At 42.5% G+C, this 13335-nt stretch overlaps 1 long non-coding RNA gene across 2 annotated transcripts in view; it reads left to right on the forward strand.

The window, feature by feature from the left end:
- Positions 1-242: 242 nt before the first annotated feature.
- The window catches only part of LOC123386448, a 171969-nt gene continuing 158876 nt past the window's right edge, over positions 243-13335 (forward strand). The window contains exons 1-3 of one of the 2 annotated variants that reach the window (XR_006600315.1): positions 243-334; positions 721-902; positions 6716-6863. This is a non-coding gene — a long non-coding RNA (uncharacterized LOC123386448). Of the gene's footprint in view, positions 335-417; positions 903-6715; positions 6864-13335 lie in introns of those variants that run through there. The other variant, XR_006600316.1, reaches the window with a different exon arrangement.

The following is a 13335-nucleotide window of genomic DNA, read 5'->3' on the forward strand; positions in this document are numbered from 1 at the left end:
GGGCTTTGGGGACCCACTCCGGCACGATCAGGACCGAAACCGACCTCGAGATTCTTGACAATATGGGTAGAAACAGACATGAGGCTGAGGGTGGTGCGGATGGCGTTTATGGTCAGCTCGCCCCCAGGCAGGAGGGAGACGGCCCCAGCGAGAGGGTCACCGGGCTGCTTCCCAACAACGCGCGGGAAAGGGTTTTAAGGCGCAGAGGTGGGAGCGCCGTGACGTCAGGCACGTAGGGGCGGGGAAAGGCCGAGGGTGCTCAGGCGCAGTGGACAGAACACACTGCTTCCTGTGTCCCACGTTCGCCTCGCTCGGTAGCTCTCCACCCGTAGGCGTGAGTCCTCGCGTTACAATGGAGGGAAAAGTCAGTGGCAGATCAGGGACGGGGTCTGAAGGGGGGGGCGGTGCTTACTGGTCTAGTCTGTTCTTTGCGGGAGCAAACTGGTTGTAAGGTACACCCGGCGCTTGCCTCCAGCTCGTGGAGTCTCTGCGTGCAGCCCCTGCGAGCTAGGTTAGAGAGATGGGTGGTTGTGGTTGGGATGAGAGGGGGCCGAGGTGCCCTGCAGGTTCCTAAAAATTAAAAAGAAATGCTCTGCGAAAGAAATGTCTCAGGCAAGGGGACTATGCCTGGGCTGATATTGAAGCGCTTTCATTTTGAAGCGGGCCGAAGTTATAAGATTAGGGCCTGGGGCAACTGTACCCCAACATATGCTTTTCTAGGCAGGGGCCTCAGAATCCCTATCTGTCTCGGACGGAGTGGTGTGCTGGAGCCTGAGCTCCCGCAGCAGCTTCCAGAACCATCGAGCAACACGCTGGGCAGTGCCGTGCTCATATGGGCGGTGGCTACCTGAGCCACGGAGACGGGCCAGCCCTGCAAGCCAGGGCTCTTCCCCTTCGACAAGGTGGGTCCCTGAGACTTTTCCAGCACCCCCCCCCCCGCCTGACACCCCAAATCCCACTCTATAGCACACAGTTCTGAAGTAAAGGGTATTTTAAGGCTGTCCTTTCATGAGTAATAGTGTAGTTGAGTAGTGGTGTGTAAAATAAAACGAAACCTCATGTTTTGAAATGCAGCCTGCACAGCAGTGCTATGTTACATGTACTTTAATACTGAAATCAGTGTTAAGGAGTTAAATAAATACGTTGATTTAAAAAGTTCTTCTGAGGCGGGGGCCTGTGTGGCTCAGTCGGTTAAGCATGGGATTCCTGGTTTCGGATCGGGTCATGATCTCACGGTCTGTGAGTTTGAGCCCTGCGGTTGGGCTCTGTGCTGACAATGTGGAACCTGCTTGGGATTTTTCTCTCTCCCTCTCTCTCTGGCCCTCCCCTGCTCTCTCTTTCTCTCTCTCAAAATAAATAAAAACTTTAAAAAAAGTCCTGAGGCTTTGCACTTATATTTCATGTTTGGTTTAAAAGCCCACGTTTTCTTAGGACATTTCCCAAGTTTTTGTGTGAAATTCTCTAGGGTTCAGTAGATGGCGCTGCGATACTGTGTTTTTGGTCGGATTTCAGAATTGTTGCTTTCTGGGACACTAATCAGAAATTTGTAATACGCATAGAACAGGTTTGAACAGAACCCTGACCTGTTCAGCGAGTTCTAGATAGGTACCAACTAAGATTTAAAGTCTCATTTTTTCAAACCTTTTAAAATTCTGTGCTTTGAGTAAGTAAGGTAAATTGTGAGTAAATTGTAAAAACATCCATTCGTTGGGCATTTGTCTTTAATGCCCTTCATCTGAGATTCTCAAGGTAGTCTGCTGGGGTTTTTCTCTCCAGGTCTTATAATGCAGATGGATGGATGAACACAGACAAAGCCTTTACTATTCTTTGCACACCTAGAACAACAGAGTCCTGAAAATCATGTTACTCTGCAAATTAGATTTTTACTTGCAGAAAACTGCTTTTCGATTTTTAAAAAGTCCCCAACACTGTAAGAAATAAGATGAACTCTCTGTAATGAGTTAAGAATGTGTGACCGGCTGGCTGCTGCCCCTTTCCTGTCGCCCCAGGCCTGTCACTGGAGCTGGCTAATAGGCGTCATCTTGTTCAATGTATTCTTCATTAAATATTTCAGGGATGCAAAATAGGATAGATAAGAATATAACAAACATACATGAACCTACACTCAGCTTAAGAACCGGAATGTCACGAGTATGCTCGCACGCTCTGTATTATTCCCAGTTGCATTGACGGCCCTGCTCCCTCGTATTTAGAGTTCGCTTTTTCCATTCGTGTATTTGTCATCTATCATGCTGACTTTGTCTGCTTGCAACTTGCTTTTTTTTTCCATTCAACATTATGTTTTGGAAAACTATCGAGGTTCATATGTAGTTTATTCATTTTTACATTTGCACGTGGAGTGAATTCGCCACACTTTGTTTAAACCATTTATCTATTGATGCATATTCATGTTGCTTCCTTTTTCCAGTATTACAGACAGCACACATTCTTGTTTATGTGTGAGATAGTCCTTTAAACCTGTATGTTTTACGTACCTTAACTATGTCATAACAACAACAAGACATATACCTATAGATACTGCAGCCAGTTGAACTTTACATCCCCTCATCCAATGTAGTTTGTGTGATTTAAAAAAAAATTTTTTTTAATGTTTATTTATTTTTGACGGGGAGAAAGACAAAACATGAGTGGAGGAGGGGCAGAGAGGGAGGGAGACACAGAATCTGAAGCAGGCTCCAGGCTCTGAGCTTTCAGCACAGAGCCCCATGTGGGACTCGAACCCACAGACCATGAGATCATGACCTGAGCTGAAGTCCTACGCTCAACTGACTGAGCCACCCAGGTGCCCCTAGTTTGTGTGATTTTTTAAAAATTTATTTATTTTGACAGAGAGAGAGTAGGGGAGGGGCAGAGAGAGGGAGAGAGAGAAACCTAAGAGGTTCCACGCTGCCACCGCAGAGCCTGACACGGGGCTTGATTTCATGAACTGTGAGATCATGACCTGGGATGAAATAAAGAGTCAAATGCTTTACCAACTGAGGCACTCAGGTGCCCCTGTGTGATTTCAGATAGGAGTCCATGATTTAAAAATATTAGAAAGCAATGGATGAGGGGTTAAAAAGCCACTTAGAGGGCAATTCAGCCTGAGTTCGTTTTCTAAATACCTAGGAGTGAGATGGTAGGTCATAGAGGTACACACAGCACTTTACTTCAGAATGCCAAATAGCTCTGCAAGGTCATGGCAACAGTTCTCATTCCTGTGTTTGGGAACAGCAGCTGCTTTTCATCCTCCCCAATACTGTCAAACTCATTGTTGGTTTTCTTTTTCTTCTTTTTCCTTTTTCTTATGGAAAATTTCAAAAATCTACACAGAATAATGGACTTTCAAGTTCCTGTCATTCAATTTCAACAATTACTAAGTCATGGTTTTTCTTGAATTCTGTAGCCTCATCCCCCCACACCCTCCTCCCCGATTATTGGAAGCAAATCTTTATCATTCCAGGATATTACTGTAAAACACAAGGACTCGAGCATAGCATTGATACCATGATCACACTTAAAAAAAAATTAACGGGGCGCCTGGGTGGCGCAGTCAGTTAAGCGTCTGACTTCAGCCGGGTCACGATCTCGCGGTCCGTGAGTTCGAGCCCCGCGTCAGGCTCTGGGCTGATGGCTCGGAGCCTGGAGCCTGTTTCCGATTCTGTGTCTCCCTCTCTCTCTGCCCCTCCCCCATTCATGCTCTGTCTCTCTCTGTCCCAAAAATAAATAAAAACATTGAAAAAAAAATTAAAAAAAAAAAATTAACAGCCATTCCTTAAGCACATCAATAACCCGTCAGGGTTCAAGTTTTCACGATTGGATTGTCACCGTTTGACTCGAGATCCAAAATAAGAGGCATAAAGTGTGATTGTTGATAATGTCTTACAAATGTCTTTTTTTTTTTAATTGTTTTTAATGTTTATTTTTTTAGAGAGAGACAGAGACAGGGCACAAGCGGGGGAGGGGCAGAGAGAGAGAGGAAGACACAGAATCCAAAGCAAGTTCCAGGCTTCGATGTGAGCACAGAGCCTGACGTGGGGCTCAGACTCACGAGAGATCATGACCTGAGCCAAAGTCGGACTCTTAACTGACTGAGCCACCCAGGTGCCCCCAAATGTCTTTTAACCTATGAATTCTTTCCTCCATGCCTTTATTTCTCCTTTTGATATTTTTTTCTTAAAAACCTGGATTGCTCATGCTAGAGAGTTTCCCGTAGTCTGGATTTTGCTGATTGTGTCCCACCTGGCTTTACTTGCTCCTTCGTCTCCATATTTTCTGAAAACCGATGTCACATCATGCTCAGGGTTTTGTTAGAATGTTTTGGACCATAAGTTGCAAAGTGCTCCCATACATCCTTTGGAGATCTCTTTCTATTCAAGGAATCGAGCTGCCCCGCATGGCTCAGGGTCATAGTTCACGTGATGAGAGGCAGCAGTGTTCGGGCTTAGTTTACGTGATTTTTCACCTCTCCCTTTAGGTAAATTCGATGACAGTCTTGGAGGGGAGTCATTCACCTGAAATATTCAGTGCATCAAAACAGTAACTTCTAAGCCCCAAACAACTTTCCATGTACTTTGGATCCTGGAGGTCCCTGCTCCTTTTCTAATTGGTAAACTACTTTTAGTTTTTATCCAGCCAGTACCTGCAGGATTGGAGTTCAGAAAACTTAAAAAGTCTTCTTTCTTGTTCTTTTTAATTACTAAAAAGTAAACTAGATATTTTTACATATTTCTAGGCTAGTTGGCTGAATCGGGAGCAGGCAAAATAAGTAGCCTGGAAGCACACAGAACAAAGTAAATGATATGACATTTTTTCATACCACCCTTGGTCTTTAAAATTCACAGTCTTGGGCCGCCTGGATGGCTCAGTCGGTTAAGCAGCTGACTTCGGCTCAGGTCATGATCTCACAGTTCCTGGCATTGGGCTCTGCGCTGATGGCTCAGAGCCTGGAGCCTGCTTCAGATTCTTTGTATCCCTCTCTCTCCGTCTCTCTCTTCCCCTCCACCACTCACACTCTGTCTCTGTCTCTCTCTCAAAAATAAATAAACATTAAAAAAAATAAATAAAATGCACGGTCTTGGTGAACAATGTGTTACGTAAAAAAAAAAAGAGGATTGAAATTTAATTTCTGACCTATCTTCCTTTCCCTTTAAATTCTGGATGGAGGGACTGAACCTGAGAACCTGAATGAAACAAAAAAGAGAAAAGAGGAGGCTTGGGGTTTAATCGGATACGAAGTCATAAACCTTGAGGGGAATCTGGCATTTTTATGCTTAGTCTAAGTATCTAAGGGATTTCAAATGATCACTGCAAACATAAATAGAATAGCAAAAGCTCTCTATTCTGTTTGTCAGCCTTGGGTTAGTGTTGGGGCGGTGAAAACTCACGTGTAGCACAGATGCCCTTCATAAAGCCAGGTGTGGTTGAGCAGGGCCGGTGCGTGTTAGTCCCAGCAACCTTTTTGCCTTTTACCCCGTGATGGCAAGTTTTCCTATGTGTAAATACAACTTTAAGGTCTGGGGAGAATTATTTGAGGCATTGTTTGCTTTAGTCTTTAAAAAAATAATAATTTTGATTATCTTTATTGTTCTTGTTTAAATTCAGTTGAGTGAATATCTTTTTTTTGAGTGACATATTCTTTAAAAACAAAATTTGAATATTGATCAGTAAATTATTAGATGGTTGATTGATTAAGATAAATTTTTTTACTTTGAAACCGGTAAGAGTATGTGTGGTCACACAAAGAATATTTTGCGCGATGGAGATGATTAACCTTTTTATGACTAAATGATGGACTTTGTAAAGCCATAATTGCTAAGCTGTTGAAGGGTTTCACAGATAGTAGATATGAACCATATTTGAACACAGCGGGCTCACTAGCAGGTAGGCAATCTGTATTACACACAACTGATAGATGTGGAGAAATCAGGAGATAAAGGGCACATTTACTGAATGGGCCCATTTCCATCAGGTGAAGGAGAAGAAAGACAAGTTGGATGTGCAAGCTGACACTTGACAAGTTAGAGCTCAGGGGGGCCCTAGAATCATTTCCTCGTTGGGAAAACCAGGGTGTAAGGGGATAACTGGTTTAATATCCCGTACCTCATTAGAGGCAGAGCCAAGAAATCCTGATTGAGGCCCCCCCCCCTTTTTTTTTTAACATTTATTTGTTTTTGAGAGAGAGAGAGAGAGAGAGAAAGGAAGGTGGAGTGTGAGTGGGGGAGGGTCAGAGAGGGAGACACAGAGTCCAAAGCAGGCTCAGGCTCCAGGCTCTGAGCCACCAGCACAGAGCCCCACGCAAGCCTCGAGCTCATGAACCGCGAGATCACGTCCTGGCTGAAGTTGGTCGCTTTAACCAACTGAGCCACCCACGTGCCCCATTGAAACCCTTTTCAATATATTCTGATAACTTGTTAACTATGAAAAGGACAGCAGATAAAGCAGCTTGTCACAACTAGATGATGGTTGTTCTAAATGAATGCTATAGTGTTTTTATGGCCACGGATCAGAACACAGACTTCAGATGTAAGGCTGCATTAAAATAACATTTTTTTCATGCTTTTTCAATTACACACGTGAACATTAATAGTACCTTAAGCAGAATCATCATTTAGAATAGTTAACAACAAACTGACACACACAGTCCAGTATGAATTCTTCCATTTTGAGGGTTGGCCACCAGAGGGTGACAATCACTCTCTTTTTCTCCATACAGGATGGACATTATCTGATAAGTTATTGAGGTAACTCCGTTGGAGGACTGGCCTCTTGCTGCCTGTTCCCACTGTCTGCTGTGGTGTGACTGTGTCAGGTCATTCCCTCTGGTCTCCTGGTTTCTGGTCTTCCATGATCCTGCCAGACAGGTATTTATAACTACATAGCTCTTCCGTTTAAAATCCCTCAAGGACATAGTCTCTGCAGGGATTCTGTGGCATTTTGTATCCCTCTATTTTAGCCATTTATCACATGGAACAGCAATGATTTATTGATGTGCCTACCTTCCACACGAGCATATGAACTTCTCTAGGGTGGGACGTTGCCTCAAAAAATATTTTTTTTTCTGTAGCCTTGACTCCTAGCCTGATGCATAGCATATTGTCGGCTGGTTAAATGAATAACAGCTCATAGTTGAGGAGCCCCATCTGTCATCCTTATTCTGTTTTGATACACACACATGTGGTCACCGGCTCTCTTGGCCTTGCCTCTGATTCACACATCATGAGGCCGAGGAGTGGCCTGATTTGCTGCCTCAACTGAGGCACCCCTCTGGAATGAACTGTTGCTTGAAATTACACGTTTTAAAAATTGAACACCTTCGTAGGGATTAGTTGACAGCTGAGAACAAGAAGGAGATCTGGGTTGGAGATGAAGGAGTTTGGGGAGGTGAGATGCCTGGGAGGACAGGTGGGTATGAACAAGGTGTCACAAGGGGGGGTTTCCAGTGTCATAATTAAACCTCACAACCTAGGCCATGCTGGCCTTTGTTCCACTTATAGCATCCTCTCGTGGACCATTTTTGACATGGGCTCTGTTTTGCTAACCCGTGAACACAATAATTAAGATACATTTTGGACGGAAAACGTTCTCATTCTTTTTCACCTGGAAACACACCCACGTGATAAGAAGAAACTCAAATAGCACAGAAGGATTAAAAAAACTTACTTCATGCGCACCAAGCACCAATCTCTTCTCTTGTCTATTTTAGCTTCCTTAGTTTTTCTTTTTCCTCATTTAAAATACCCCCTTCCCCTGAAAGTCAAAATGATTACATTTCTAAAAGAATTGGTCTACAATCACCATCGCCTTAAAAACTTTACTGATCAGAGTTTTAAAGAGGTCATATCTAAAACGTGGTTAAGCGGTCATTCGTGTGTCTCTGTAGCCTTCTCATCCCTGGGGATACAGAGCCCATCAGCACTCTCGCCAAAAGCGGCACTGAGCAGCTGGTGTAGGACGTGTGCCAGAAATGAGTGCGGGAGGTGAATCAGACGTCCGATATTTGCACCAGTTAGTTGCAAAATGAGAGATAGATGGAAACTGTCAGAATGGCTTGTCTGAGTTTGCAACCTACTCCTTTTCACCTCTCGCTGGCAAATGATTTCAGGGGGAAACGAATCTAAGATTGGACAACATGATGATTCTGTTGTGTCTAGACATGGAAGCGAGGTGTAGGCTGCTATGAGTTTAGAAGAAAAGGGGAAAGTTATTGCTGTATCTAAATAAGTCCCAGTTGTACAAGGTCCCTAGACACAAATATTTTCATGAAATGTTGACATTTCAGAGATGTAATATGAGGGAACTTTCATTTTTTATATTCATGTATTTTGGATTTGAATGAGTGTGATTGCTTGATATTCACCCCACTTGGAAGATACATGTTTTGAAAGGGCGTTGACAATTTCAGTATTTCTTAATATGGTCCCTCTTGTGTTATTTAGAAAAGCTTCGGAAATGGAGAAAGGGTTCCAATCCAGAGACATGTTGAAGCTTTGGGGAAAATCCAGTGTTTCAAAGGGATGTGATGTAAAATAAATCAAAATAAAGCATTCTGAGACACAAACCAAGAGAACCCAATGCATAAGGGGACTTACTTGGCAACTAGAGGCTTCATGGTACATTGGCCTAAACAGTTGTCATCTGAGATGATAGCGTTTAGCAGGCTGCTCTGCACAGAGAGGTACTCAGTAGATGTTGTTGGTGACAAAAGTTTATTATGGGGAAAAAAAGAGTTTTGTGAATGAAGAAAAATTGTGAGGCAACATACCCAAATGTCTTTAATGACTTCAGAACATTTTTTGACATATCAGTGATAGAATAAAATATTTTCCTGAAGTATGCAATAAGAATCTGAAGTGATGCTCAGAGAAAATAATTTGGTTAATTCTGGCCTAAAACGTTCGAGACAGAAATAAAGCTTTATCTTAATTAACACTGTATTTACATAAAATGTGTCATGATTCAGATCAACCTGGTAAAAGCATATGTTAGAGATGTGGTACTGAATATTTCAGATTCCGATTTGGTACTGAATATTTACTATGATTTCTGAATGCTCACATGTTGAATATTCTTTTTTTTTTAATGCTTATTTTTGAGAGAGACAGAGAGAGAGAGAGAGAGTGAGTGAACGGGGGTGGGGGGTGGGCTGGGGAGCAGAGAGTGAGGGAAACACAGAATCCAAAGCAGGCTCCAGGCTCTGAGCTATCAGCACAGAGCCTGACGAGGGGCTCAAACCCACGAACCGTGAGATTATGACCTGAGCAGAAGTCAGACCCTTAACCTACTGAGCCACCCAGGTGCCCCATCTGTTGAATCTTTTTTTTTTTTTTTTTGAATTTTGTCCAAAATGCAAATGTTTAATTCTTTGTTAAAAGATGTAATAAGATAACATATAAACATATGTTGTTCTAGAATTTGCATACCAATTTACATTTGTAACAATATTACACAGAAAGAATTATTTAATACATTATTATTGATGTAGGTATTTTCATTTTTTAAAAAATTTTACTAATAGAATTTCTTGAATATTGCATCATAATGCTTTGTTTTTTCTTTAATTACTGGTAAGGTTGATAATATTTGAATACTGGCTATTGTTTCAAATATGATTTTTTCATAACTTTTATCTTTTTCTTTTTTTAATACTTTCATTTTTCCTGTATATATATATTTTTAATTTTATTTTTTATTTTTTAAAATTCACATCCAAATTAGTTAGCATATAGTGCAACAATGATTTCAGGAGGAGATTTCTTAGTGCCCCTTACCCATTTATCCCATCCCCCCTCCCACAACCCCTCCTGTAACCCTTAGTTTGTTCTCCATATTTATGAGTGTCTTCTGTTTTGTCCCCGTCCCTGTTTTTATATTATTTTTATTTCCCTTCCCTTGTGTTCATCTGTTTTGTCTCTTAAAGTCCTCATATGAGTGAAGTCATATGATATTTGTATTTCTCTAATTTCACTTAGCATAATACCCTCCAGTTCCACCCACGTAGTTGCAAATGGCAAGATTTCATTCTTTTTGATTGCCGAGTAATACTCCATTGTATATATATACCACATCTTCTTTATCCATTCATCCATCGATGGACATTTGGGCTCTTTCCATACTTTGGCTATTGTTGATTGTGCTGTTATAAACATGGGGGAGCATGCATCCCTTCGAAACAGCACACCTGTATCCCTTGGATAAATGCCTAGTAGTGCAATTGCTGGGTCGTAGGGTAGTTCTATTTTTAATTTTTTGAGGAACCTCCACACTGTTTTCCAGACTGGCTGCACCAGCTTGCATTTCCAACCTGTCGAATATTCTTGAAGAAATACCTTTAAGTTGGATTCTTCCACTGGGATTCTATTCTTTTGTTCCAATATTTACATGAAGATAACTCCCTCTTGTTTTTCCATTTTGAGTGAGCAAAATTTGTTGTAGGAGAGTCCAGAATGAGAAAAACAATGATAATTTGAAAAACATACCTCCCTCCCTTTAGAACTTTGCACTAGAATTCCTTTTATGGACGAAGTCCAGCTGATCAACCTTTCTGGCCCTGTTTTGTCTCCTGCCATTCTGCTTGGGCTAAAGGAATTGAGAAGACAGTGGACAGAGTGGGAGTTGAGGTGGGTGGCAGGGTGAAGCAGGAGACCCCTTCCTGCCCAGGGAAGTTGTCTTCTGTTCACCACAGGACCTGGAGCCCATTGAGGCCAGATCCCACTGAGGTTTGTTTTCACAGATAGCTGAAGAATTGTTTTCCCTTGGGGTTTGCACTCATTTATTTGTGTCCTCCCCAAATCTCTTGACTCAGTGTTAGACAAACTCCCAACAATGAGCTGGACAGAATTCCAAATGACAGAGTTCATTGCCTCACATCATGGAGTGGGAATCACAGAGCTCACTTCTGTGAGGGAGGGAAGTCTGCCAAGTGTCGGGCGTCGGTTCCACCGAGATATGCAGGGTATCACAGGGCCAGTGCTGCCAAAGTAGACACGCTGTCCTCCCCTGACACAGGAAGAAGTGCGCCCTGGGAAACCAGCACAGACTCATAGAGATGCAGGGTGAGGAGGAACATTACATAGGAGGAAGTAAAAAAACAAAAAACAAAACAGAACCCCCCCAAACTTGTGTTTTTTCTTTTTTCCACAGTAGAGCTTATAGATGTGGAAATAAAGGAAAAAGAGGTGAGAAGGGGTGAGGTGAAAGGGGCTCCATGGTGAGGTGAGGCTGCAAAGCTGGTCAATATTAATTTTACTTGCCTTTCATTTACTTCAGTACTTAAAAACATGTTTTGAGTGGCCCCCTTTTGTTGCCAGACAGTGTTCTGGGAGCTAGGACTATAGTAGTGAAAGACCAGGTCTCCGCCATCATGGAATTTACATTTATGTTTGCACGCATGTTATTATTTATATAACATAATAATTTATATAGATACGCACATGTCATTTATGTATGTATTTATGCATATGTGTAAATATGTGTTCTATGTTATGCATAATCTACAAATTTTATATGTTTTATATATATATGTAATATTCTAGTAAGAGAGAATGACAATAACCAAGTAACCAATGAAGCAAATAAATAGATCATGTAAATGCTATTATGGAATTTACATTTATATATACACATATGTTAGGGCGCCTGGGTGGCTCAGCCGGTTAAGCGTCTGACTTCATCTCAGGTCATGATTTCACGGTTCGTGGGTTCGAGCCCTGCATCGGGCTCTGTGCTGACAGCTCAGAGCCTGGAGCCTGCTTCCAATTCTGTGTCTCTCTCTTTCTGTCCCTCCCCTGCTCATGCTCTGTTTCTCTATCTCTCAAAAAAATAAATAAATGTTAAAAAATTTATGTATACACATGTGATTTTTTATATAACATAATAGTTTATGTAGATAAATATGTTATTTATGTATATATGTATTTATACATATGTATAAATATATATTATTTATATATAACCTACAAATTATGTAGATTAAACAAGTAACCAATTAAACAAATACATTCAGCTAGCAATAGGTGCTGTGAAATAAAGCAGAGCCGGGTAATAAAGAGTAAGAGTGTGTGTGTGTGTGTGTGTGTGTGTGTGTGTGTGTGTGTGTTAAATAGAATTTATTTTTTTTGGGAGAGAGAGAGAGAGCACGTGCACAAGTGGAGGAGGGGCAGAGAGAGAGAAAGAGACAGACAGACAGACAGACAGACAGAGAATCCCAAGCAGGCTCCACACTCAGCTCGGAAGCCCACCATGGGGCTTGATCTCATGACCTTGAGATCATGACCTGAGCCCAAATCAAGAGTCAGATTGAGCCACCCAGGTGCCCCATTATGTGTGTATTTTAGACAAGCAGCCAGGAAAGGCTTCTAGGAGGAAGTGATACTTGAACAGAAAACCTAGAATGAGGGGTGAACAATTCAGATGAGTAATTTATCGTAAAACTGGGGAGCGATTTTCCTTTCCTCCAGCTCAGGATGCTGGATATCCCTGGGGCTGGGACCACAGCCCCATTTATGGAATCACAGAGACACCAGAAATTAGAGATTCTCTACTTCAGACACATTGGCGGTGGACGATGCATGGGAGAGCTATGGCTTGGCCAGGAAGGCTGGGTCCGAGACGGGGCGAAGGGAAAGCAATGCCTCCAGTTCCCATGGACTGTGGGTAGAAGAGGCACAGTTAGTTGGCTCTGGAAGTGTAGCCTTGACTCCCAGCACTGCTGCTCATCAGCTGGGTGACCAGGGAAGTTATTCAACCTCTCTGTGCATTAGTTTCTTCATCTAGAGAATGGGGTTAATAGGGTCCCTCTGTCACAGGGCTGTTGTTAGGATTAGCTGAGGTCATATACATGCAGAGTCCTTAGGACAGTGCCTGGCATGTAATAAGTTCCATGGGAGTGTTGGCTGTCGTATACCTATCTCCCTCCTCAGGGACCCTCCATTTTCTCGCACGCTTACTCAAAAGGTTGATTAGGGACCACCTACAATAAGGTCATTATTCCACCCTGTTGAAGCCAGTGCCCTCAGAGCCTAGTTCACCCTTGCAACCTTCCTTACTGAACCTGAACACAAAAGAGCTGATTGTTTTTGCGTCACAGACAATATGGCGCCTTTCCTGGCTCCAGGAGGGGATTTCTCCCGTAGGGATGGATGCAACTTTCTACCCAGAGGTGAGGGAAAAAGTTAACAAATTTAATCTTCCTTGGGAAATCTCAGTACCTGAAGCACCTGTGTCATCAATTCCGTATGCAGAAAACTCTTTTCAGTAGCTTGGGTGCAGAAGAAATAAAGAACCCGGCGATTGTTCAAAAATGCCCATTTGGTCATGTCACTCTTCTGCTTAAGA

This window comes from Felis catus, chromosome B4 (genome assembly GCF_018350175.1).
Source record: "Felis catus isolate Fca126 chromosome B4, F.catus_Fca126_mat1.0, whole genome shotgun sequence".
Lineage (NCBI taxonomy): Eukaryota > Metazoa > Chordata > Mammalia > Carnivora > Felidae > Felis > Felis catus.